Source organism: Notechis scutatus, chromosome 2, assembly GCF_049901735.1.
Source record: "Notechis scutatus isolate UNSWTSFEM ecotype Mainland chromosome 2, rNotScu1.2, whole genome shotgun sequence".
Lineage (NCBI taxonomy): Eukaryota > Metazoa > Chordata > Lepidosauria > Squamata > Elapidae > Notechis > Notechis scutatus.
In genome coordinates, this window is record NC_142010.1 from 209,998,957 (window position 1) to 210,004,956 (window position 6,000).

Below are 6,000 nucleotides of genomic sequence, written 5' to 3' on the forward strand. Positions count from 1 at the left end.
GTTCTAGTTTTCATTTTGGTGAGTAGCATGCAATCCTTTCAACAGCATCATTATTCTGAAATCATGAAAAGTAAATTTTATGCCTGTAGTGCATAGGAAAAGTATGCACGTCTCAGTGAAAAGTATATCCTGCCTGAATTGAAATATTTTTAAATTTAGCCTGGCTCAGTTTTAGATAGACAGATGACCTTTATTGTCTTTTTTTTTTTTTTTACTGTGAGCACACTGGCATATATTAAAAATACATTTATGTTGCCTATACATATGCTATATATGTACATACATACACATGCATAAATATATAAATTACTGTCCACCCTGAATACATATTGTAAAGAGGAAGCTTGAGAGTTCACAAGGTTGATACTGTATGGAACAAAACAACATAAAATCTTGGATGTTCTGCTTCAGATACCATGAAGATTATAAGGAAAATAGGATATGAAGAGGATGCTTAAGTATCCCCAGTGGTGCAATTCAACAGGTGTGACAACCGGTTCGGTGAGCATGCACACATGCCAAACGCATGCTCTGCGTGTGCGCACAGCATTTTAAAAGAGTCCATTTTCAGCTCTAATACCTTCTACTGCAGCTGCTGTGAATGAAACAGCTGAGGCGCGGCAAACTGCTCTACCGCAGGAATCAGCTGTGCTCTAAAAAATCTAAATAAAGCACAGGAAAGAGCAGGGGCAGGTGGGTGGGGCCAAATGCTCACTGGAACTACCAGTTTGCCCGAACCTGTCCAAACCAGTAGAATCCCACCTCTGAGTATCCTAGACAATCCTGCGGACCCTGGTCAATCATCATTTATATGCTATGTCCTGGCTAGATGGAAGTGAACAGCCAATAATCTTCTCTGCCCTCCAGTCAGTTTAAGTAACTGTACATTGCCTTACAGGTAAACCGAGAAAATAAATCTCAAGAACTCTACAGATAGTTTTAACATTAAACCACAAGGTATTTTCATTTGGTTTTAACTTATGTTGTATGAACTCAAGAAATCTACAGATAGTTTTAACATTAAGCCACAAGGTATTTTCATTTGGTTTTAACTTATGTTGTATGAATTCAAGAAATCTACAGATAGTTTTAACATTAAGCCACAAGGTATTTTCATTTGGTTTTAACTTATGTTGTATGAACTCAACCATTATGTTTTTAATGTTTTAATACGATTGGGTTTCATTTAATATCCAACCATTGGGTTTTATTTAATACATAGCATTAATTTAATGGAAAATTCAAAGCCAAATTCAGAAAAATACATGCACTTCCCAAACAGTTTCAGCCAGGTAAGCCAGGTTAGTGAGGAAGAGACAGACTGGCATTAGAAAAAATGTGCTTCACTTAAGCTCTTTATACTTTTCTAGACTATTATAATAATAGGATTCACTATTAACGCATCACTTAGCCTGCTCCTCTTATCCTTATATTGCTGTTTATATTGCTTGGTGCTTTATTTTTTTTAACAATTTTTATGAGTTTGAGATTAATTTATATGCCACTCATCTCACAACCCAAAGTGACTCTGGGCAGCTAACAATACAATAAAACACAATTATATAAAAACAATTCAAATTAGAAAAGTTAAATAAATACTAAAATCACCACCTCTAGCATAAAATGCCTCATCAGAGCCAAGTTTTGAGACTGTTCTGGAAGGCCAGAAGAGTGGGGATGGATCTCGTTCTCTCAACAAGATGTTACAAAAGACAGGAGCCATGGCAGAAAAGGCTCTTTTCTAGACCCGGCCTGCTGAGAAATGGGGTCCATAGCAAGCCGCTTCTGCCCGAACCAATGGGGCAGACCAATCCCATCGGGGCTGATAATTTATTACATATCAACAGGGAGAGCAGGAATACCAAAATGCCTGGCAGGCATAAGAGAAGCCTTGTCAATGTATTAATTTATTAAAATAAGATATTTGCTTTTCCATATAAATGGTCTTTAAAGAAGCAATGAGATAATTATATAGCATAGAATAGAATAACAGAGTTGGAAGGGACCTTAGAGGTCTTTTAGTCCAAACCCCTGCCTAGGCAGGAAACCCTACACCACTTCAGACAAATGGTTATCCAACCATATGATGGGAAATATGCCCTGAAAGAAGTATGAAAAAGGGTCCAGAAGATCAGTTTCCTGCCAAGTTCAACTTATCTCAAGAATCTTTCCCCAAAAGAGAATGGGAAATAGCTGTCCAAAATTGCAAGGAAGAATAATGATTTCTTCAGGAGCAAATGTACCACTGCCTCTTTCAAGGCAGGTAATATCTGCACTCCTAACTATCCCGATTGCCCAGATCCAACCTCCTGTTACCTCTCTAGAGTCTTCACCAACCAAGAAGACCAGAGATCCAGGCTGCTGGGGGCAGGACTGATATTGCAGATAATGTTTTTTCTTCTCTTTGGACATTCTCAGTTATCCAAGTCTTGGTTGTCCCAAAGGACAACCTTGCTTTTTCAAAAGGCAAGTGGACTTGCCATAAGACTTGTCCAGCTTCAGCCAACTCAAAATGAACCTGAGCAATGTTATCCTTAACTACCAAGCAATTGCTTTCAGAGAGTTTTATGCATTTATGCACATATTTTTCAATTTACTGTACTACCTCTTCAATTGCTTCCATTCACATATGGATACACCGAGTGTATAGCTCAGGATTAGCCACTATTAACCATTATCCATTAACTATAGAACTCAAAAATCTTAGGCAAGAAACACAAGATGACCAGGGCCTCCACTTAGGAATGTACTTTAAGATCTTCGATGAATTTCAACAATGGAATGCAGACATCAGTTTTAATGCTGTAAGTACATGGTAGGAAAATACATTTTTTAAGAAACAAAAGGGAAAATCCATAGCCACTAGCAAATGTCAAACATTATATTTGTTCAGTGCTGACTCAATAAACAAAATATTCATTTGTTACTTAAAACAGAATTCTTCCATTGTCTCACATGCTTTGAGAAACCCTTCCTTCCTTCTTCTCTCCCTTCTTCCCTTCCTTCCTCATAACTTCCATGTTCTTTAGTTGAAGGATTGAACAAATAGGACACAATGCAGAAAATCAAGCAGCTATGAGAATGACTATCCTGCATTCCTTAGTCATGGAGCTCACACTAACCAAATATCTTTCTCTAAATGCTCTTAAATGTCCTGTATTCTTGTTTTCTCTTCTTCCTTTCTGCTAATCTTCAGCATTTAAATTTGCCCTGTTATATATTTCCCAGTAAAAATAATCAGAGACTTTCACAGCCCAACCAAATGAATGGGAATGAAAAATGGAAAGGATATGTGAAAATGAGCATTGTTTCCAGAACTGTAAGTTGATTGATCATTAGCTTAATCAGACAAGAGAGAAGAACTACCAAGCTTCAACCAAGGAAGGAGAATCAAGTAGGTTTAGACAGCTGAAAGAAGCATTGTGACTTCATGATGCCAGTCCCAATACTTTTGTGCGTATATTGTGGCATCAAAAACATGCTCAAATGCTGTTGGATTCAACTATTACAACCTATATTGTCTGCAGCTCATTCCTGGTCAGAAACCAATTAGGATTTGCCCAATAATAATGAATAATAGTCATTTTCCAAAGAATTTAGATCAAACTTGCTTTGTTTCTGCCAAGCAGTCCTTCAGTCCAGAACTAAGCCTACAAAATGGAGAATGGGTATGGAGATGGCACACAAACCACCCAAATCTTAAGGATGCATAAGAAAGATACATCCTAAGAAACATGCATCCTCACGTTTTATTTTATTTTTCAAGCAGAAGTAATTTGGCCAAACCACAAAAAAATATCTATTGGACACCTACCCACCCCCATCAGTTGGACAGGTTCTATAAAAGCGCAGCTAAGTTTAAATCAGTTCCATTGACAGGTTAGAACAAGCATATTTTACAGAACTGTTTTTTTGTGGTGGAATACCAGAAGTTCGCCTCTGGGACATCTGCCGGAAACAAGGCACCAGTTGTGGGAGTTAACACAACTCAAATGCCTTCCGAAAGCCGATAAAGCCACAACCAGGTATAGCTAAATGAGGAAAAGACACCCATACCCAAGTCATATGAAGCTGATATAAATCAACTTGTCTGTTTTCCTCGGATGTGCATTTAGTGATAAAGGGAGAACATGAGCCACCCATTCCCCTCAAGAAAAAAAGAAAAAAAACCAAAGGAAGAACCAAAACTGACTTTTTGTGAGAAATGTGAGTACAGCCTTATCCTGGCAGAACAAAATACCAGAACCACAAAATGTGCTTTGACTAATTATAGGAAAATTTTGATTTTATAAGTAGGTGTCCATGAGCCTTTATGACACAAATAGAGATACAAAGCCATAAAGAAGCAGAACATGAACACATTAATAAAAACACCTGCAGAATAGGAGGCCTCAGTGGTGCAACTGCCAAAGTGTAACCGTTAGAATCCCTTTCTGTAACTGCAAGAGGCCTCTTTTAAATATTTAATTCATTAGCTTGCCTCATAATTGCTATAAGAAAAAAATAGCCTGAAATCCAAGTCTGTTCTTAGTTCAACTCAGTGCACTGATGTCTTCTTTATCTAGCCTATCTCGGTCTGTACCCTCCAGATACAACACTGATCATTCTCAGTCAATATAGTTGCAAAATATCTGGAAAGTTAGCTTGGCTGCAAGACATAGAAAGCAGGCAATGCAATGAATAGATTGGGTCCAGTTCTACTGAGTTAATCTATTTCTCTGTGAAGCAGAGATTCAGATTGTTACAGACATGGAACTTCCTTGTGCCAGTGCAAGGAAAGAGAGCACCTGGAGGATTTTAGGATAGACCTTTGGTGACGTTAGTAAAATGAAAGAGAAAAGAAGGATCTCTTGGGAATGGAGGAGAAGAATTTGAAAGAAAAATATAATTTGATTTGAGGAGAGTGAGCAGTTGAATTTTGCCTTTAAAGATCAAAGTATTTGACAAATCTTAGGAAACATTAAGAGAGGAAAAGTAATTCATCCCCAAGGAGTTTTTGAACAGGACTGCTCTAATTGATGAAGAAAACATTGAAGGAGAGGCCTGAATAACTTACAAATAATGGGAGAGGTTACAGCATTTGAAAGAAATGAAATGAAGGAAACTGAGCAATTCTAAATGGCATCCTTATGAGCTCCCTGCTCCTTCCCACATTAACTGTACTAAAGAAAGGAACTAAAGAATGGCAGTATCTAGCAGGAAACTATACTATATAAACAAGATAGGCAGAAGAGCCTGAGCAATGATGCTGAGTGATGGTAGCATTTAAAGGAAAAAAGGCTTATTTGAAAGGGGCTGATGTTTTTCAAGGTTGACCCACTCTTTGATGGAGTCACTGTTTCATCCAGAACTTGCCTTTCTTTAGTAGCCAGTTCTTTCTTATTGCTAACAAAAAATAACATACTTCATTCAATTTTGGGCAAAAAAATGTAGATTTGGCTTCTAATATTCAATCCTCTGCAATAGACAAAGCCAGTACCCAAAGCAAAGTCATATTCTAGCACCATCTATAGTTTGGCTCATCTTCCAATTTTGTTAGGAATTTAAGAAAAGTACCATCTCCTTCCTTCCTGCCTCTTTGTGTTTTTGAGCTTTACTCTTATAATTTTCTACCCCAGACAATTTGTATTTGCTTTTGCAGACATATTCATCCTATTTATTGTAAATCATAATATTTAAATCACCCATTGTTGTCAAATGGCAACAATTCTGCAAAATTATATTAACTTTCAAACTGGAGCACTGGCACAAAAAAATGTGTTTTCCAAATATAATTTAAATGAGCCCAATAGTCACAGGATTTGCCTGCTCAGTACCTTCTTATCAGAATATTGTATTGTTTTGGGAAAATTATCTGCTTCCTGAGAATCATAATTGTAATAGTAATTTATTTTTCATTGCTTGCATCATGTGGTTAGTGTGTACTGTTCAATATCACTCAAATGACTTTTTGTTTGATCTTTTGTTAAACAGAAATAAGTCATTCTAAAGCAATGAAGA